This window comes from Talpa occidentalis, unplaced genomic scaffold, assembly GCF_014898055.3.
Source record: "Talpa occidentalis isolate TD23 unplaced genomic scaffold, MPIMG_talOcc4v2.1 talOcc4.6, whole genome shotgun sequence".
Lineage (NCBI taxonomy): Eukaryota > Metazoa > Chordata > Mammalia > Eulipotyphla > Talpidae > Talpa > Talpa occidentalis.
The window spans coordinates 61,812,878-61,835,883 of record NW_023604972.1 but is presented as its reverse complement, the minus strand read 5'-3'; the positions used below and the strand labels follow the sequence as shown (position 1 = coordinate 61,835,883).

At 39.0% G+C, this 23,006-nt stretch overlaps 1 protein-coding gene and 1 pseudogene across 16 annotated transcripts in view; both read right to left on the bottom strand.

Annotated features, from left to right (window-relative positions):
- The window catches only part of BMPR1B (bone morphogenetic protein receptor type 1B), a 461,568-nt gene that overhangs the window by 57,970 nt on the left and 380,592 nt on the right, over positions 1–23,006 (bottom strand). The gene's annotated exons all lie outside the window — the stretch shown is intronic.
- LOC119260366 (arf-GAP domain and FG repeat-containing protein 1-like) lies at positions 18,081–19,636 on the bottom strand (annotated as a pseudogene).

The following is a 23,006-nucleotide window of genomic DNA, read 5'->3' as shown; positions in this document are numbered from 1 at the left end:
ATAACTTTGTATTATCATCATGTCTCATTTTTTTTTTTTAAATGGAAAATGGAGACACTTACAAGTATTTACCTCATGTCAAAAGTTTAAGGTGCATATTATACATAGTTAAATAAAAATGAGTTAATGTTTTTGGAAGAATTTATTTTTCATCTTTTAAGTTGTAAAACACTGTTTTCTTAACATAGGGTGACATATCACTGAGATACTTTTCACATTTTCCTTCTTCACCACTTAGGAAAATAATAATTTTCAAGGAGGGTACACATTAACTGATAGCTATCATGTTTCAAAGGCTGTGGTAAGAACTTTCATTCAGGCTATTTCACTGCATAAATTGTCAGTCTAAGCAATATTTGATTTAAAATCTTTCTCTTAACACATCTTGCTTGTCTTTAATTAAATAAAATTTCATTAAAATATTACTTAAAAGACTTTTGAGTAAATATGTAAATTTTAGGTCAGAAATATAACATAATCGATAAAGGCAAACAATGTGCATTTATTATTTGTTAAATCACAAAAAATGCCTCCAGGCAATAGTTACATCAGAGAATGAAAAGTTTAGAAAAAGATGTGTGATTTTTCCTGACTTTCTGAATTTAAGATAATGAGTTGAATCCTCAGAAACTAGTAATTGAAGGAAAAACAACAAAATATGCTAAATCAATTTATCAGAATTTCCCCTTAATGAACTCTAATATTTTACTTGTTTTTTCAAGTTTATACTAAAGTATACATCTAACTTTCTCAGACAGCTCCTCACACAGTCTGTCCTCCCTTAATATAGTTATGGATTCCTGGAATCTACAACTTTAAATATAACAGTGTATAATGAAACCAGGAAAAGATATTATTGGAGGGCCTGCTGTACTTCAGTCTATAGAAGATTTGAATGTACCTAAGAGGAGTTTCTCATATTCAGAAACCTGGGTAATCCACAGTGATTCTGAATCCATAGGCCTTTGGTGATCAAAGAGAAGTTGTATATTAAACAAGATTGCATATAATTCTGAGACAGATGGTAAATATATTATACTTTTATAAATTGAAGATTAGCTTAAACAAACAAAACTTACTTAACCCAACCACATATATTATCTCTATTCAACAGGATATTCACCCTTAATTTAAATTCTGAAATAATGCATGAAGTATAATATAGTTCATGTTAGTATCTTATGCATGAAGCCATCCATTACAAGTTTGCACTGCCACCTATCAATGTACAGTGGGGTATAGGAAGGTCTATATACTATTCAAGCTTAACGGTTTTCCTCTTTATTTTTTTTAAAGATTTATTTATTTGTTTATACATACAAGAACTGGGGTACAGGCCAGAGGTGTGGTGGGTGAGAGGATTCACCAGAGACAGAATGGGGAGCAGAACAGACAGATCGTCTGAAAACACTGCTGAGGGGAGAAGCAGGCGAATCAGGAGATGTCTGCTGCATCATGTGGGTATCTCCCTGGCTGGCTGGGGATCAAACTCATGCCACAGAGGCTGTGTTAGCTTCTCAGCACTGTGCCCAACCCCTTGCACCACTAGGGAGGCCCGGTTTTCCTCTTTTACATTCTGGTCCCCGCGCCTCCCCAGTGGCGCAGCAGTTAGCGCTGGGTTGCGAAGCTGCCTGCAGCCTCTGCAGCGCCATTTCCATCCCCAGCGGCCAGGGGAGGATCCCACATGGCACACAGATCTCTCCTGCCTCCCGCTGCTCCCCTCAGCAGTGTACTTCGTCATTCTGCCTACTCTGCTCTCCCCTCTGGCTCTGGTGAATTCTCTCACCCTCCCGCACTTCTGACTGTACCCAGTGCTTGTATAAATAAATGAAAATAAATCTTAAAAAAAATTAAAAAAATAAAACATTCTGATTCCCAACCTTATTAACTTTGTGGTCTAATTTGTCACAAAGTAACTCAAAGCAATTAAACCTAAGATATTTAATGGCCTCCCTGGTGGTGCAGGGTTAAGTTAAGTCTCAGCACTACGAAGCTATCATCAGCCACTGAGGCATGAGTTTGATCCTCAGCCAGGTAGCTAACCCACATGGCTCAGCAGACCTCTCCGGTCTCGCCCGCCACTCCCCTCAGCAGTGTATTTCAGTAGATCCATCTTTTCTGCTTCCTACTCTGTCTCTGGTGAATCCTCTCACCCTCTGCACCTCTGACCTACACCAAGTCCTGAAGGTACAAATAAAATATAAAAAAAAAAAATAAATAAGTAACAGGACAGGAGCAGTGAGCAAGACAGGAGAGGTCTGCTGCGCCATGTGGGTAGCTCCCTGGCCAGGGATGGAACTCATGTCACAGTGTCTGCAGATAGCTTCATATGTTGTGTCTTAACCCCTTGCGCCACCAGGGAGGCTTTCTTCCATACTAGATCTCTTCTCTTTGAATTTTCAAAACAAAATAAAAAGAACTCATTTACCATGTTTATGTCTTATCATGCTTATTTATCATGCTCAGCAAATATGTGTCAGATGCCTACCTTATTTGAGGCACAGCTGGTTAGGCAGGATAAACAACGTACACACAGAATTTATCATGTGTTAGGAAAGGTTATTAAATGGAATGTTTATACTACATGTTCTTCATTAGAAAGGAAACACCCTTATACTAGAAGAAATTAGGTGCATTTTGAAAAAAAATTAAGAAAGAATTCATAATTTTTCACATTTTAAAGTGATTTAAATTTAAAAGCTTAAAATTTAGCTAGGAGGGCCTCCCCCAGTGGTGCAGTGGTTGAGTGCTGGGCTGCGAAGCTGCCCGCAGCCTCTGCAGTGCTGGTTAGATCCCCGGCCACCGGTGAGGATCCCACATGGTGTGCAGATCTCTCCTGCCACACCCACTGCCCCCTCAGCAGTGTACTTCGTTAGTCTGCCTGTCCCACTCCCTGCTCTGGCTCTGGTGAATTCTCTCACCCTCCCACGCTTCTGACTGATTCCAGTGCTTGTATAAATAAATAAATAAATAAATAAATAAATAAATCTTTAAAAAAATTAGCTAGGATTATGTTCTTTCTAACACTGCTCATAACAACCCATCTTTACAATAGAAGAGGAATAGTTAGATCTCTAAAATTAGATTCCTATGTAGCTATCGAATATTGATACAGAAGTATACTTATTAATAAGAGTGGTATAATTTTCTTGAAAAAGGTAGGTTACAGGATATTTTAGCCATAAAATCTCATTAAATTACAGGATAAGGGACTAAAAAATGAGGCTACAATATAAAAGAGATCAAGAAAAGACAACAACAATAAAATTCTTCTAAGCAGAAAAGACAAGCAGTAACTGACTTAATAAGGCCAAGAACACTGATTCCTAACCCCAAAGGTGGGGGAGAAGTCAAGAAGAAACACCGTTGTTAACTATTAGAAAGGATGCTTTTAAACATTCAGTGCCCAAAAGGTATCAGAGTAGTGACACAGGTTATTTTCAGACATAAAATTAAAAGGAGGATGGAAAACAGGAGGCTTTCATTTTTTAGAAGCAGTTAAAACTTCCATTATACTTCCCCAGTTCCCACAGCTAGAAACCTTTCTTTCCTACCCACAAGAAGATAGAAAAAGTAATGCATATCAATGAGATTCATTCCTTATTCTCCTTTTAACCACCAAGATGAATAACTGCAGGAAAGTAAACATAAATGGCAGGGTATCATCTTACTGCAAACACTCATGAACCCTGACAATGAACATTGATTCTTCTTTCCTCACCTGGTACATGGTATATGGTTTTCAGAACTCAGCACAGACTGGTTTATAACTATTTTATTTAGAAATTTTACTAAGTCAGTAACAAATAAAAGATAGGCATGTGGGCCATGTATCAGTGAAAGAGATCTACAATATTATCCATCAATGAGGCCCAATGTTGACAAGATACACCCATATGTAGAGAGCTTCCAAGCATCTTTCATAATGCTCCATTTTCTTGTAAACAAGCCACTATTTTAGGGTCATTAGCTATATAAAGAAAGACTGGCACATCAAAGGCCGAAAAAAATTAATATAAGGAGATAAGTCTCTTAGAAGAGACATTACATTAAAGGAAAAAGAAACATTTAAAAAATTGTTAACACGGGGCCTCCCAGGTGGCACAAGGGGCTAAGCATAACTTTGTGAAGCTATCCGCAGCCTCTGAAGGATCAGCTTGATCCCCAGGCCAGGTAGCTACCCACATGGCAGCAGACCTCTCCTGTCTCGCCTGCTGGTCCCCTCAGCAGTGTATTTCAGTCAGTCTGCCTGTTCTGTTCCCCACTTTGTCTGGTGAATTCTCTCAGCCCCTACACCTCTGGCCTGTACCCCAGTTCTTGTGTGCATAAATAAATAAACCTTTTTAAAAATACTGTTAACACAGCTTTCTATGCTGTTGTACAAAGAAAACAACAAATAAGGAACTCTAAAAATATAATTGGAGAAATAAAAACCTAAGGAGGTGAGTTGAAAAGATAAAGATTGGAAAATCTTTCACAATGTAGGACAAAAACCAGAGAAAGAAAAGTTAAGAAAATCAGAGAATCCAGGAAATACAACTTCTGGATAATAGCTATAGAAACAGAGACATGAGAAAATAGGAGAAAATCATCAAATTCATAAATTGTGCTAATTACCATAAATAAAAACTATTGATTTTCTAGCGTGATAGGACCCACAGAATATACAAATAGACCCTCATCAAGATATGTTATTGGGGGCCTCCCTGGTGGCGTAGGGGGTTAAGATGCAACCAATGAAGGTATCTGCAGCCACTGTAGCATGAGTTCGATCCCCAGTCAGGGAGCTACCCACCTGGCACAGCAGACCTCTCCTTAATAGCCCGCTGCTCCCCTCAGCAGTGTATTTCAGTCAATCTGCCTGTTCTGTTCCCTGCTCTGTTTCTGGTGAATTCTCTCACCCCCCATACCTCTGGCCTATACCCCAGTTCTTGTATGCATAAATAAATCAATCCTTTAAAAAAAGATGTTATTATAAAATTATAACACTGAAGACAAAGGAAATCCTAAAATATTATATATAAGAGAAAATGATTAGATATTAAAAATAAGTATGGCATTTACCGTCCCACAGCAAAACTGGAAACTAGAATAAACTAGAGTGATGCTTTCAAAATCCTAAAGGATGGGCCTCCTCTGGTGGCGCAGGCGGTTGAATGCAGCGCTATGAAGCTTTCCAGCACCAGTTCCATCCTGGCCGGCCGACAAGGGTCCCACATGGCCCTGCATACCTCTCCTGTCGTGCCCGATGCTCCTCTCAGGAGTGTATTTCATCAGTCTGCCTGTTCTGTTCCCCACTTTCTCTGATGAGTCCTCTCACACTCCCGCACATCTGGCTTGTACCCCGGTTCTTGTATAAATCAATAAATAAATCATTTAAAAAAATTCTAAAGGGAAAAAAAATTCAAATCTAGACATCACTTCCTGGGGAAGTTATAAAACAAATATAAGCTTAGAAAGAAAAGGCAATTTAAGATATTCAAGGACTCGAACAATTACTTCCTATGCACCATGCACCTTTCTTAAAAAGTTAGTGGAGAAGGGCCTTCCTGGTGGCACAGCAGTGGAGTGCTGGGCTGCGAAGCTGCCTGCAGCCTCTGCAACACTGGTTGGATCGCTGGCTGCTGGCGAGGTTCCTACATGGAGCGACAGACCTCTCCTTCCATGCCCGCTGCTCCCCTCAGCAGTGTATTTTGTCAGTCTGCCTGTTCTTTCCCCGCTCTGGCTCTGGTGAATTCTCTCACCCTCCCATGCTTCTAACTCAGATATTTTAAATTTAAACTGACTGGAAATAAATCTGTGATGGGAACACAAAAAATATGTAAACAAATAATATTTATATTTATACATAAATTATATATGCATATTATATATTATATATTATATATAAGTATTTATTATATAAAAATATATATATAATATATTTATATATATAATATATAATATATATAATATATATACACACACACACACACATATGGTGGGGGATAGAAATATCTAAGCATGTAGTAGAAAGATAAGAAAGCAAAATCCTCACCTTCAATAGCAGGAAGTTAAAGGTAATGTTCAAAATTGAATAATCAAGGTCTTCCTGGTGGTGTAAGTGGTTAAATCTTAGCACTACAAAGCTATCTGCAGCCACTGCAGCACAAGTTCAATCCCCCGCCAGAGAGCTGACTCACATGGTACAGCAAATCTCTTCTATCTCCCCACAGCTCCCCTCAGGAGTAGATCAGTCTGTTCTCCCCTCTCTGTCTTTGGTGCATCCTCTCACCCCTCCATCTTTGGACTTCACCCCAGTTCTTGTATACATAAACAGACAAATCTTTTTAAAAAAAATTCAAAATTGGAGGTTCCGATCAAGATGGTGGTGGAGAAACACTGCAAGTAAGTCCTCCCATAAAAAAATGTTAGGGAGGAAAAGGAGGAAAAGGGAGGGAAAGTGGCAGGTCCCTGTGAAAATCAGGACACGGAAGATATACAGGCGACTCTGGCAAACTGCTAGAAGAGGAAAGTTGCCACAAAAGAGGACTAAAAGAGAGGAAAGCTCAGAACCCTGCTTCCCTCCCCTACCCACAAAGCTGGTAGGCTCTGAGCAACAGAAAGGAAAACAACAATGATGAGGACAAACTACAGATCAAGCAGGACTGTGAGTGGAAAGGAACTATTGCAGGCACTGCACACCAGGAACGGGAACTGTGGAGAACTGTGCGGGAATCAACACAGAGGTGAGCAGAAAGGCTCCAGGAGCCATTAGAGGAAGATAAGGACTCCACCAAGAGAACTGCAAATAGCTCAAGGCCATTTGGTAAGATTCTGCTGAAAAGTGCTCTTGTGCTCCAAAAGCAGATGCAGATCTCTGCTGCTCAGGTTCCCATTCCTGCGACTTAAGTTCCTGGGGAGACACATGGGAACTGTAACTGAGGTGAATGACCCTCACTGAGTAATCAAAAACCAGATGCTTGGGCACAGGAGCGGGGTGCAAAAGGCACCATTTCTGCGGACACTGCGCTGGGCTAGCACCAGCATCCCAGATCTGAGGGCTTCGGAACTGAGACCCAGGGCACAAAATTCAGGGCATGGGATCCCCATAATGCACGGCACAGGGCAGACACAGCACCCCACACCGTTGAGCCATTCCACACCACCCCCACTCAGTTCCCCAGAGACCCATGAGCAAAAAGCACAGCTCTGGAAGGATATTAGGAAAGAGCTCTGGTGTCACCTAGTGATCAGAACAAAATCACCAACTTCCTAATAGTTTGGGAGCCAGGCATTTCAAAACCACCCTCAGGCTCTTAGAGGGGGTGGACCATGTAAATGGGGGTAAGAAGGGAAACAAGGTTTGGCACAAGACCCCATTCTGGAACTGAGAGCAAGCGAGGCACAGGATTCAGGGTGTGGGACATGACATAACAGTGGACACTGCACAGGGTGACAGCCATTGTTTTGGATCTGAGACCCTGAGATTGAGAACTAGAGTTCAGAATTCAGGGCACGGGATCCACACAGCCACAGGCACAGCACCAGGTGAACATAGGGCAGACACAGCACCCAGCGTGAGCAATAGCCCCTGTGTTAAGGTGCTCCCCTCCCCCACACCATTTCTCAGAGAACTACAGGGGAAAAGCATAGGTCTGTAAGTACAGGTCTCTAGCACCACCCAGTAACCAGAGAAAAATCATCAACTAACTGATTCCCTGCTGGAACTGAGTAAATAAGGAGGGAGGGAACTGTAAGAGACAGTGCCCAGCAACATAGCCACGGCATCAACACCCTGGTGGAGTTTTGGCCTACCAGTGCAGGCCTCAGTCTGGTAAACAGCTTTTGACACCCCTGAAAGAGTAATCCAAAGAGATGCCAGCCAACACCAGTGGCATAACGTCCCAACACATAGAACAAATTAGAAAGCAAACAGCAGGGAGAAGGGAAAATACAAATAACCAAGCAAACCCACAGGAGAAGAACACACCACAAAAAGAAAATCAGTCACCAGAGCTCAACAATGACATGGAAGAACTTCTCTGCCTGTGAGATAGAGAATTAATAATCATCATGATGAAAAAGTATAATGAGATGAGACAAATAATCAATGAACTGAAGAATGAAAATGAGACCTTAAGAAAGGAAATAAAAGAAAAGGAGGAGACTAAAAGATTACTGGAGGAGACAAAGAGTTCTTGGAAAACCATTGAAAACAGAACCGAGGAAATGGAAGAATGGATCAGTACTCTTAAAGATACTTTGAGTTGAACGACAAAGAGGCTACCACTTTCCAAAATGTATGGGATGAAGCAAAAGCAGTAATAAGAGAAAAATATATAGCAATACAGGCTCACATCAAGAAACAAGTACTTAAAGAAACAACCTAATCTCACATCTCAAAGAGCTAGAAAAAGAACAACAAAAACCCTAAAGCCAGTAGAAGAAAGGAAATAATAAAAATCAAAGCAGAAATAAATGAAATAGAAATTTTAAAAAAATTCAAAAGATTAATAAAACCAAAGTTGGTTCTTTGAAAAAATAAACAAACAAGACAAACCTCTAGCCAGGCTCACAAATTAAAAACACGAGAACACTTATATAAATAGGATTATAAATGAAAGAGGAGAAATCACAACAGACTCAGTAGAAATCAAAAGAATAATCAGAGATTAATATGAACACTTATATGCAAATAAATTCAACAACCTAGAAGAGATGGATAAACTCCTAGAACAATATAATCATCCAAAGCTGGACAAAGAAGAAATAGAACACCTAAACAGACCAATTACAAGCAGTGAAATTGAGGCAGTAATCAAAGCATGGCCCAAAAACAAAAGTCCGGGTCCAGATGGCTTCACAAATGAATTCCACCAAACATTCAGCAGTGAATTTGTGCCTATCCTACACAAACTCTTTAAAAAAATTGAAAAAGAAGGAATACTACCAAATTTGTTCTACGAAGCCAACATTACACTAATACCAAAACCAAACAAAGACAGCACAAAAAAAGAAAATTACAGGCCAATCTCCCGAATGAAAACTGATGCAAAAATCCTCAACAAAATCCTTGCCAACAGAATCCAACAATGCATTAAATGGATAATACACCACGATCAAGTGGGATTCATCCCAGGGGCACAAGGACGGTTCAACATACGAAAATCAATCAGTGTAATCCAGCACATCAAAACAAAAGAAAAAGAAAAACCATGTGATCATCAATAGATGCTGAGAAAGCATTTGGCAAAGTCCAACATCCATTTATTAAGGCCCTTGAAATTCTCGGGATAGAAGGAACATACCTTAACATGATAAAAGCCATATCGGACAAACACACCGCCAATATTATTCTCAATGGTGGAAAGTTGAAGGCCTTTCCTTTAAGATCAGGAACAAGATAAGAATGTCCTCTCTCACCACTGCTCTTCACAATAATAGTGGAGGTCCTTGCCAGGGCAATAACACAATAGAGAGAAATACAAGGAATCCAGATAGGGAAAGAAGAAGTAAAACCATCACTATTTGCAGACAATATGATAAAATACATAGAGAACCCTAAAAACTCCACAGAAAAATTACTCAAAATAATCAAACAGTTCAGTAAAGTAGCAATACAAAATCAACACTCAAAAACCAGTAACTTTCCTATACCCAATCAATCTGAAGAAGAAAAAAATCAAGAAAACCATTCCTTTTATAATAGAAACAAAAAAATAATCAAATACTTGGAAATAAACCTAACAAAAGAGGTGAAAGACTTATACAAAGAAAATTATAAAACACTGTTAAAAGAAATAGAAGACACAAAGAAATAGAAAGACATCCCTGCTCATGGATTGGAAAATTAACATTATTAAAATGTCCATCCTACCAAAAGCAATATACATATTCAACGCTATTCCAACAAAAATCTCAATGACATTCTTCAAAGAAATAGAACAAATACTGATGAAATTCAAATGGAACCACAAAACAAAAAACAAACAAACAAACAAACAAAAAAATCACAAATAGCCAAAGCCCTATTGATGAAAACAAAGGAGAAAAGAGGTATCACACACTTCCAAACCTCAAGCTATACTACAAAGCCATAATAATTAAAATAGTTTGGTATTGGAACAAAAACAGACACACCGCCCAATGGAACTGAATAGAGAGCACAGAAATAAAATCACACTTATAGGGACTTTTCTTTGACCAAGGAGCAAAGAATATGCAATGGAACACAGACAGTTTGTTCAATATATGGTGCTGGGAAAACTGTACCACCAAATGCAAAAAAAAATGAAACTAGACCACTACCTTTCACCATGCACAAAAATCAACTCAAAATGGATAAAAGAACTGGACATAAGACCTGAAACCATAAAATATATAGAAAAGATAGGTAAAACATTACAAGATATACATCGCAATAACATCTTTAAACACTCATCACCCAAAGCAAAGAAAGTCAAGGAAAAAAATAAACACTTGGGATTACATCAAACTAAAAAGATTCTGTACAGCAAAAGAGACATTAACCAAAACAGAGACACCACACTGATTGGGAAAAAATCTTTGCATTCCAGCCAACTGATAAGGGACTGACCATAAAGATATACAAAGAACTCACATGGCTCAACAAAAACAAAATAAACAATCCAGTCAAGAAATGGGCAGAAGAACTTAAAAAGACATTTCTCCAAAGAGGAAATGCAAATGGCCAACAGGCATATGAAAAAATGTTCAACATCCCTTATAATAAGGGAAACACAAATTAAAACCACATTTAGATACCACCTTACACTAGTAAGAATGGCACATATCAAAAAAACAAGCAACAACAAATGTTGGCAAGGATGTGGTGAAAAAGGAACTCTCCTACATTGCTGGTGGGAGCACAGATTGGTCCAACTACTAAGGAAAGCTGTCTGGAGGTTCCTCAGTCTACTGAAAATGTAGCTACCATATGACCTGGCAATTCCACTACTAGGGATCTACCCAAAGGACACAAAAACACTGATTCAAAAGAGCACCTATACACCTATGTTTATTGTAGCACTATTTACAATAGGTAAAACCTGGAAATAACCCAAATAACTGAAAACAGATGACTGGATCAAGAAGATGTGATACATGTACACAATGGAATATTACTCAGCAATCAAAAAAAAAGATAAATTCATGCCATTTGCAGCAATGTGGATGGAACTAGAAGGAATTATGCTCAGTGAAATAAGCAGAAGGAACAAGAAAAATATCAGATGGTTTCACTTATAGCAGGAATATAGGAGAACCAAATAAGCAGTGTAAAAAAATAGTAACAATACAAAACACAACAAAGCAAAAACGGACAATTATAAATCAGAGACATACTGCAGTGGAGGAGGAGGAAGAGGGATCAGAGGAAAGGAGGAGCACAGGGGGTTGTGGTGATGGTGCATGTGTGCATTGGTGAAGGAAACTATGGGAACTACACCTGAGAGTGTGTGTGTGGGGGGGAACAAATATTGTTTAAAAATGAACAATGATGTAAAAAATTTAAAAAAATAATAAAATAAATAAAAAGGTGTGGTTATAGTATATTATGGAAAGGAAGAATTTGGGAGGATGTTTTTAAAAAATAAACTGTTAAAACAAAAAAATACCTGATTTTGAAATAACTTACGTCACATGATGAGTCCTTTGTAGTCACTGTGTGTATGTGTATAGGAGTGTGCGTGTGTGAGGAACAGAAGGATTCAGATCTTTATGGATATTAAATATATGAAGATACCACTTCCTGTAGTAAATATCTCTGCCAAGAATCACTGGATTTTGCATCTTGAAATGTGCAGTTTGCATTCAAAGGGGCCATAATTCCTGTTTCTATATTAGTATGGGCCTATGAAGTAGCAAAAAATAATATTTGGAGCTACTTACATGCATTTGCAAATGGGTCCTCAGCTTAAAATAAGTTAAGTCTATATATTTCATTTTAATATTGCAAGTTTTCTACAATCTGTTTGGTGGCATTTTGTAGAAAGTCTTAAGTTTACCCTCTCAGAATTACTAAGGAAAGATGAGTGAGTCTGTTATCTCCATTCATAACCTCTATAATCAAATCCTAGCTTTCAAACACTGAAAAATCAAGTCAGAACTATTTCTATAAAAACTTTGAAACGTATATATTGTTGCACAATTTTTCTAAAATTACTTGACATTTTAATATGCAGGTGGAGATATGCCATTTTACCAGAAACACATTCACAAGAACAAAAAGATAATAAAAGTATTGGTAGCTCACAATAGAGACACCTTTTCTATGAACTGAGTTAATAAGTAACATCCTGAACGAGTATGTCAAGTTGCCTTCATACAATGTGGCTTCAGTGATGTCGTGGAACTCAAACACCAATGGTAAGTGAAACAAGAGCAGAAATAAAATGAATGGGACTGCATCAAACTAAAAAACGCAATGACAGGAATAAAGGGGAAAATATTAAGTAGGAAAAACATTTGAACATCATACATCTGATCAGGGCCTGATATCCAAGATCTACAAAGAACTCACAGAACTCAAGAAGAAAACAAATAATGCAATTTTTTTTTTTTAAAGGGCAATAGAGCTAAATACATGCTCCAAAGAAGACATGCAGATGGCAAAGAGGCATATGACAAAACCAGGGAAAGGCAATCACTATCCAGGGAAATGCAAATCAAAATCACAATTAGAAGCCTCCTCGCACCTGTGAGAACATCCCATATAAAAGACTAGAAGCCACAATTGTTGATGAAGATCTAGAGAAAAAGGAACCCTCCTACACTATTTTTTTAATTCTTTTTTTTAAAGATTTATTTATTTATACAAGTACTGGGGTACAGTCAGAGGCGCGGGAAGGTGAGAGAATTTACCAGAGACAGAGAAGGGAGCAGAACAGGCAGACGGACCGAAGACATTGCTGAGGGGAGCAGCGGGGAAGGCAGGAGAGGTCTGCCTTGCCATGTGGGTGTCTCCCTGGCTGGCCAGGAATTGAACCTGCGCTGCAGAGGCTGCAGACAGCTTCACAGTGCTGCGTTCAACCCACTGCGCCACCCGCAGTGAATGTACACTTTTCCATCCAGTATGGAAAAAGTATAAAGTTTATTCAAAATATTCAAAATAGATCTGGCATATAGAAATTCCAATCCTTGTTATCTACCTGAAAAATACAAAAACCATGAATTTGAAGAGCTACATTCATGCCTATGTTCAGTGCAGAATCATTTATAACTTCACCAATTTTACTTTAATTTTTTTAAAGATTTATTTTATTTATACAAAAATTGAGGTGCAGGCCAGAGGTGTGGGGGTGAGAGGATTCACCAGAGACAGAGTGGGGAACAGAACAGGCAGATTGACTGAAATACACTGCTGAGGGGAGCAGCAGGTGAGTCAGGAGAGATCTGCCACGCCATGTAGGTAGTTCCCTGGCTGGGAATCGAACTGGTGCAGTGGCTGCAGACAGGTTCACAGGTTGCGTCTTAACTCCTGAGCCACCAGGATGGCCCCACTTCTGATTTTTTAATTAGGACTTTCTCACTTTTTTCCTTAGCTTAGGCACTCAAAGGTCTATCAATTTTGTTTTATATTTTCAAAGTTTTCATTGATTTTCTATATAATCTTTTTGATTTATATTTCATTAATGTTCACTATAACTTTTTTAACATCAAATATCTTTTATTTTAATTGTAAATTTCAGTATAATTTATACACCACAAAATTCACACATTCAATTGTACAATTAGATGAATTTTAGCAAATCTACAGAGCTGTGCAACAATTATTGCAATCAATTTTTAAGCTTTTGTGTTATCTTGTAAATCTGATTTGCTACCAATTCCCATTCCCAATTCAGCCCATAAAACCACTAATCTGCTCTGTTTCTATAAATTTGTCTTTTCTAGACAATTCTTATAAATTGATCTTACATAATATGTGATCTTTTATGTCATGCTGGATTTACTTAGCATAATAGTTTAAAGTTCATCAACTTTTTCAGAGGAGTTTAGAAGACTTTCCACATTTTATAGATGTCATTTCATCCTAGAGACTTTATATCACTTATTTTATTCTGATGTGGTGTCCATTGTAACTCACAGTCTTTCTCATTGCAAAATGAAGTCCATGAATCTGACTGCAAAATTGTGCCTACCAGAGTAGGAGTGAGATGGGGGAGATCAAAATGAGAAGGGAGCACATATATACATGGTATGCAAATACATTCTTTATTTTAATGATTGTTTCTTACACTGTGCAGAAGCTTTTTAGTTTGATGTAGTCCCAATTGTTTATATTTTCTTTTTTTCACTCTGAGAGATGAATCTACAAAAATGAAATTTTTGTCTATGTTTAAGGTTTCAAGTCATTTATCCAGATTGAATTAATGTTTCTATATTTTATGAGATAGTGATATAGTTTCTTTCATTCTATTGGATTTGACTATTGAGTTTTCATAATGCCACTTATCCAAGAAACACTCCTTTCTGCATATATTCCTTTCATGTATACTCTTGGATCATTTGAAGTACAGTAACTGTCCACATTGTTGTGGGTTTATTTTTAGTCTCTCAATTATAGTCCATTGGTTTGTGTGTCTGTTTTGTTACAGTACCAAGTTGCTTGGATTATTATAGCTTTGTAGGTTAATTTGGGATATGGGAGTGTGATGCCATCATTGTTCTTCTATTTTGTCAGGATTGTTCTGTCAGGATACTTCTGTCAGGATGGTTCTTTTATGGGTGCACATTAATTTCAGTAATGTTTATTCTTTATCTTTGAAGAATACCATTGAGACTTTAGTATGTATTGCACAGTACACACACACACACACAGAGGCAGATATATTGCTTTGACTAAGATGGTAATTTTAACAATGTTTATTCTTCTTCTTGGAATTTCACTACTATACATCTTGGTGATTTCTTTTTTTTAATTCTTTTTTTTAAGATTTATTTATTTATTTATACAAGCACTGGGTACAGTCAGAAGCACGGGAGGGTGAGAGCATTCACCAGAGTCAGAGCGGGGAACAGAACAGGCAGACAGGCGAAGTACACTGCTGAGGGGAGCAGCGAGCGGCAGGAGAGGTCTGCGTGCTATGTGGGACCCTTGCCTGGCAGCCGGGGATTGAACCGGTGTTGTAGAGGCTGCGGGCAGCTTCGCAACCCAGTGCTCAACTGCTGCGCCACCGGGGAGGCCCTTGGTGATTTCTTTTCACACTTTTGATCATGTCCGCTGTGGCAAAATATCTTAAATTTTTATAATGTCCAAATTATCTATTTTTCTCTTTCATTGCCCATACTTTCAGAGTCATATCTAAGAATACCAAAATCTAAGCTCATGAAGATTTATTGGTATACTTTCTTATAAGAGCTTTATAATTTCACCTCATTTATGTTGTTTTGATATCTGGAGCTAAATATCTCATGTTAAAAGTCACCTCTTTCTGTTTTTTTTTTTTTTTTAATTGAGGTAACATTATTGTTTGTGTTTTTGGTAGGATCTCCAATTTCAGGTGTTGTTACACCTTGCACCCACTACAAAAACACCCATAGTCTACCACCACAGTCCACTGTGCTCCCTCCCTACTTTGTTTCTCATCCCTCCCTATCCATTTCTTATAGTCTCAGTTCTGTGGTTAGCTTTCTAGTGTTAGTTCTTAGTTTGGCTTTATCTTACCCTTTGCTTCGTTTCCCTGTATTCCAAATATATGTGACTGTAGTGCCATCAAGGCACAGAGCAGGACCTCTATGATCTGGGCAGAGGAGTAAAGGAGAGTCCTGGAGCCCTCAGTGGCTTTTTCAGGCTTTTATTGAGCTTTTTACATCATTTGTAGTGCAGCACCCAGGTACATGGCAGGCAGCGGGGCAAAGGGGCCAGGAGACTGGCAGGCCTCCTAACCCCCAGCAAGTCTTCACTCTTTCTGGTCTCTCTAGAGTTCTCTTGTGGTCTCGGTTTCTCTGTTTCTGCTGCTGCTCCCGTTGCTATTTCTGCTTCTCATTCTCGTTTTGCTTCCACCACTGCTGGCGACCCATGATGCCGCCCTTATAAATCCAGTCTCGCAGTCCAGGTGCACCCACTACACATACCCACACCCTACTCTAAATGCCCACCATCAGGCATGCATGTAGGACCACAGGGATCTATCATTAATGCTGATGGTGGGAGGTTGGAAAATCCTGATAATTTTCACTTACCCTGCAGTGACACATATGACATTTGTCTTTCTGACATGCCAATCCTCTTATATTGCCTTTCCTCTTAGATCTGATACTTTTTGAAGTTTTTTTTTTTTCATTTGTTTCTCCTTAATATTTTCCTTCTTCTTCCACATGTGTCTTTATGCATTACAATCTTCAAGGTCACCTTTTCATTCTTTCATTTTGTCTATTTTGTTTCCATAGCATTCTCCAGAATTTATTATCTCCTTTATTGACATTTTTATATCCTGCATAGACTTTATTTTCTTGTTTATAGCTCAATTTCTACCTCTGTTCATGATTTTATTTCCCATGCCATTCATTTGTCTTTCTGAGTTTTCTCATAAATTCCAGATAAGTTTTCCTTATTTTTTTCCCCCATCCTTTTGAATTTCTTTATCATGAGAATTGTGAACTCATATCTAGCAGGAAGAAAGGACCTTTCATGTTTTGGGGGGGTTGGCTTCTGGAAATTTGTTCTCTAATTATAGTGAAATACTGCCTTGAGGTGCCAAGTGTTGTGTTTTTCAGCCGGCCTGCATTCCAGCTTTCTAGATTCTTTCTTTGTTCAAGTATCTTAAATGTGCAGAATTCAAATATTCCAGTAGATGGTGCTGTATGTCAGGGAGGAATCTTCATTGCTGCACTCAGTGGTGGTAGAGGGGCCAGGAGGTTTCCAATCACCAAATGAAGCATTGGGCAGAGAAAGCTCGGACCTGTTGTACCAATGATAGCTATCCTCTCTGGGTTTCCGTACAAACACCTACAGTTTTTGAATTGGGCTAGCACAGCTTTTACATATCAGTTCAAGTCCTGAGTTGGGTATTGGAGTAGCAGTGCCATTCTGAGTATTGTCTTTTTACTGGGGACCCTGCCCATTAATCTCATTCCAGCACATTTGCAAATATCCCCCCATAGTTAGGAGTCTGCTTTTGCCTTAACCAGCTCTCCTCTCCCTGACCTAGCACATGAGCAAGGATTTAAAACACCAGACCCTGCCCTGTGTGAACCCGTCTCCAGATGCCTCTCTCCATCCACTGTTTGTTGTGTTGAGTTGAAGTTCATTGTCTGTTCTGTCACAGCATAAGTCTCAGATTTTCAGTTTCACTCCAAGTCACAGGATCCTCTGAGTCCAGTACTCTTTTGTATTACTGTGAATTTTCATCTTGGGAGTGAAGCAGGGGAAATTTAATGCAGTCTTTCAAATGGCAGGAGCCTCCACTGTAATTTTTATTCCATCCTTCTACTAATTTAGATAGTTTGTTCTTAATTTTTTAGTCTTTTTAAATATATTTTCTAATACTTACTTTTTTTCACTGCAAACTTCAGCAAATCATGATCTTTGATATACAGATGTGTCCCCAACATATTTTAAGAATTTTGTCATGTGTAATATAAGTGTTCTTCAGAAATGAAAGATTCAAGAATGAATAAAATCTTCCAATTTTGGCTTTGTAATTTTCCAGCAGAGCAGTTAATATGACTTTTGGTAATTATTCTAATATACATAACAGCTTAAAAGTGGTTGATCTCTTTCTCCAGAAACATTTCTCACATAACAATGCCTTAAAGTTTCAAATAGTCACCTTCTAAGAAAAATATAAACAGTACTACAGCATAATGCATATGGTATCGGCAATACCTTAATAATAGACAATTTTTAATACACATGATTTCACTATTTTTTCCTGCCAATTTACAAATTAAAAGGTGTTACTGGAGCCCTCTGTTTTGCACATAATACTTAGTGTTTAATACACAATGCAGGCTTTTGAAAGACTTCCCTTTTGTTTAAAGCTAAGATCAGTGAAATAAGACAATAGTGCAAGAGGTGGAGAGATGTAATGTGACCACATAAAATTTCGTTCCAGTAAAGTATCTATAATAGGCTAAAAGAAAGGATTGGTTGATGAACTTCCTGTTGGAATTTGTTCTATGGGTGCCCCAGTCATAAAAGGATTGCTAAATACTCCAACAGCTGCATCATGACCAAAAGGTCAAGTTGACCAGTGTTTTTATTTATCCAAGTGCTGGAAAACTCCGACCACTGGATTGTTGAGAAAACACTGTTGAGGGGAAGCTGCATGGGCTGGGAAGGCAGGTGGCTGGGAGCTGCCACTCAAGCAGGTGGGCAGACTGTAGGGAACAGGAGTCCCAAATCCTGCAGGAATGCTCATGGGTGCAGTGCTAAAGGTCACCACCAATGCTCTACTTGCAACAACAAATGAATTTGTGGAAGGTCTAGCTCTAAATGGAGCAGGCACACTTGAAGAAGCAGAATGTGTCTATGCAGAAGATACATGCCCACTGGCACTGTTCCAAATACACAGCTGCTGGCATTACTTATAGAAATGCATACATTACTAAAGGTGGATGCAGAAGCTGAAAACACTGTTTTTACTTCTGCCAGGTATGTAAACTTGTCTGAAGATGCACTTTACTGGGAACTGAAACCACAGAACCAACAGGAGTTTTGCCTGTGGTCCCACCTAGCACAGCATTGAAGATATTGTCTAAATTGGCAAGTGCTGCATATTTATCTGCAGCCTGTAGAACGGCTTTACTTTTTGAAACTACACTAACAGCTGATGCTGTTTTATGACTCTGGGAAGTACTGAAAGTTGCACAATCTGCACTGGATGTTTTGGGGAAGCTATTAAAAAATGAGAAAAATTGGCAGTTACTGATCCAGCACTTCCACCTGCATCTCTGTTGAAATGTGCAAAGTCAGCAAAATTGGCTGTAGCTGTTGACTGCAGAGGTGGAGCAGCAAAGATGTCTGAACCAAGATCACATAAAAGGTAAAATTGCTTATTTTTCCAGTGATGGTCCTTGAGAGTGATCTACAATAGGGGACTAACTAGGTGTGCCTTTATGCAAGTGCATTGCTGATGCTGAACCTCCTAACAGATTTCAATGGTTTGACCTTAGGAGAGGACCCTGAAATACAGGTGCAGGAACCAATGCCACCTCTGGGCTTGTTCTGGTGGTATATACCATTTTTTTCTTTTCTTATTTTTTCCTATAGAAACTCTTACTTTTGGCGGACCTCTTACATCTGGCATTGTTAAAGATCTATCATCAAATAATCTTAGCCAAATCTGTTTATAGACTTCATTTCCATGTTTCTCAGGAATTCAATTTCCTGTTTTGTGAATGTCATCATAGAGATAGATTCCACCCTTTGGAATTAACCCTCCCAGGTAACGAGAAGACCACCATGTTCATTTAAGTGGAGTTGCAGAAGAAGCACTTCCAATTGCATGGGAGGTCAAGTCATGTCCTACAGCATCTTCAGGTGATTCTCCTCCTGCTCCTGCTTGATGCTGGCTGCATGGTTGCAGCACCCAGGGACTAGGATGGCCAGGCTGGGAGCTGGCAGCAGGGTGCCTGGGGACCATAGTGTCAGTGGCCACCCCAGGCAGCCCTGACTGCTGCCCTCCATCCACCCAATACCTCACAGGACCTGGCTGCTGGGGCTTGGATCACCAAGTCAGGCTTGGTGTGGCAGATGCTGAACACAGGACAGCATCTGGGCCAGGACATAGCCATCACTGTTGCATCTGACTTCTCTGGAGGGAATTTTTTAGGTTCTTAAAGTTTAAAGTTAGAATATTTGAGATTTTCCTTATTTACTGCTGTGGGTTATATTGCTAGGCTCTTCCATCATTTTATTTTTTTAATTAATGTATTTATTTTTAACTGAAGTGGTATTGGGATACCCCCATCAGGTGTAACCACCATTGTGTAACTACCACCAACTCACCCATATCCCACCACCACATACCATTGTGCTTCCTTCACTCTTTGTTCTTCCCCTTCACTCACCCCTTTTGTTGTTTCAGTTCTGTAGCCAGCTGTTAAGGGTTAGTGTTTCAGCTCATCTTTATCTGACTATTAGTTACTTTATATTCCACATATTAGTGACACCTTTTAGTATTTTTCCTTCTGACTTTTTCACTTAGCACTCACCTTTCAAGTTCCATCCAATTTGCCACAAATGACTTGTTTTTTTTTTTTTGATTGCTCAGTAATATTTCATTGTGTATATAAACCACATCATCTTGTCCATTCATCTGTTCTGGAGCAGTTAGGTTGTTTCCATAGTTTAGCTATTATAAATAGTGCTGCAATAAACATGGGAGTGCAAGTTTCCCTTTCAATTAGTGTTTTTGAATTTTTTGATAGATGCCCAGGAGTGGAATCACTGGGTCGAATGGCAGATCCATGTTTAAAGTTTTGAGAAACCACCACACTACTTTGCATAGGGGCTGGATTACTTTGTATTTCCATCAGCTGTGTAGGAGAGATCCCTTTTCTCTACTTCCTCGCCAGCACTTGTTGTATATGGTCTTTAGACATGGGTCATTCTCACAGGTGTGAGATAGTATCTTATTGTGGGTCTTGATTTGCATTTTCTTTTTTTTTTTTAAAGATTTACTTATTTATTTATTTATTTGTTTGTTTATTTATTTATTTATACACGCACTGGGTACAGTCAGAAGCTTGGGAGGTGAGAGAATTCACCAGACAGAGCCAGAGTGGGGAAAAGAACAGGCAGACTGATGAAATACACTGCTGAGGGGAGCAGCAGGCGGCAGGAGAGGTCTGCGCGCCATGTGGGACCCTCCTCTGGTGGCCAAGGAGCAGCCGGGGATCGGACTGGCGCTGCAGAGGCTGCGGGCAGCTTCGCAACCCAGCGCTCAACCACTGCGCGACCAGGGGAGGCCCTTGATTTGCATTTTCTAATAATAAGTGATTGCGAACATATTTTCATGTGCCAGCTGGCTGTTTAAATACCTTCTATGGAGAGGTATATGTTTAGTTATTCTACCCATTTTTTTAAAGCTTTGTAGGATGGCATATTATTTTTAAGATTTATTTTTATTTATACAAGAACTGGGGTACAGGCCAGAGGTGTGGGTGTGAGAGGATTCACCAGAGACAGAGCAGGGAGCAGAACAGGCAGACTGAAACATACTGCTGAGGGGAGCAGCAGGTGAGACAAGAGAGGTCTGCCCTGACCAGCGGGAATCGAACCTGCACTGTGGAGGCTGCAGACAGCTTCACAGCACTGTGCTCAACCCCCTGCACCACAGGGGAGGCCCTACCCATTTTTTGAATTGAGTTATTTGTTTTGTTTTTGTAGAGTTTTATGAGTTCTTTGTATATCTTTAATATCAGTACTTTGTCAGATGTATGGTGACAAATATTTTCTATTTTCTTTCATTCAGCAGGATATCTTTTTGTTTTAGTTATGGTTTCTTTCCCATACAGAATTTTTTTATTTTCATATAGTCCCAAGCTATTTATGTTCTTTCTTGTTTTCCTTGCTGTTGGGGATGAATCCCTAAAAGCATCACTAAAGCTTATGTCATGAAATGTTCTTCCTATGTTTTCTTCGATTTATTTTATCATTCCAGGTTTTACATCAAAGTCTTTGATTCATTTTGGGTTGATTTTGGTGCATTCATATTCCTTCCTTTTTAATACTGCTTTTGCTGCATTCCTAGGTTCTAATAACTAATGCATCCATTTTCTTTGCTGTTCATAATCTTTAAATTTTTCCTTTGATTTGTTCATTGACCTGGGCCATTTATTTATTTATTTTATTTTTATTTATTTTTTTAGAGGCATGTTTTATTTATTTATTTGTTTGTTTGTCTATTTGTTTGTTTTGTTTATACATGCACTGGGTATAGTCAGAAGCGTGGGAGGGTGAGTGAATTCACCAGAGCCAGAGCGGGGAGCAGAGCAGGCAGAAGGACCGAAGTACACTGCTGAGGGGAGCAGCGGGCGGCAGGAGAGGTCTGCACACCATGTGGGACCCTCCTCCGGTGGCCAGGGAGCAGCCGGCGATCGAACCGGCACTGCAGAGGCCATGGGCAGCTTCGCAACCCAGCGCTCAACCGCTGCACCACCAGGGAGGCCCAACCTCTGCTATTTAGAAGTAAGTTGTTAGTCTCCAGATGGCTGGGTTTTCTCCAGTGTCCCTTTTGCCATTGATTTCTAGCTTCATATCATTGTGATCATAAAAGATGCTTGATGGTTTCATTTAACACATATTTACTGAAGTTTAGTTAGTTTTAGTCACAACGCAAGATTTATCCTTGAGAACATGCCTGATATATTTCAGAAGAACGTGTATTCATTTCTTTTGGGATGGGAAGTTTAATATTTGTCTATTAAATCCATCTGATCAATTACTTAATTTATAACCATTATTTCCTTGTTCGCTTCCTCTCTGAGCTATCTATCCATTGATGCAAGTGATGTGTTGAAATTTCCTAGGGTATTTTGCTGCTGTTAATGCCCTACCTTAGTTCTCTTAATATTCTTCTATAGTCCTAAAACACAAACAACATTATAAACCAATGTTAACACCATAAAAAATTAATATATTTAACAGATGCACCTGTTTTGGGTGTTTGAATTTAAGGATGGTTATATGTTCTTGATGGCTGTCCTTTTGATCATGACATTATATTTTTTACCTTTCATAAACAGCTGGAAATCTTATATCAGAAATGAGAATAGCAGCTATGGATATTTTCTTTATATACCTTATCTTGACATATCTTGCTCTTTCACTATGATTCTGTTTTTTTTTTTTTTTAAGATTTATTTATTTATGTATACAAGAGCTAGGGTATAGGCCAGAGGTTTGGGGGGGTGAGAGGACTCACCAGAGTCAAATTGACCGAAGTACACCGCTAAGGGAAGCAGCGGGCGAGTCAGGAGAGGTCTGCTGCATCATGTGGGTTGCTCCCTGGCTGGCCAGGAATCAGACTCAAGCTGCAGTGGCTTCAGATTGC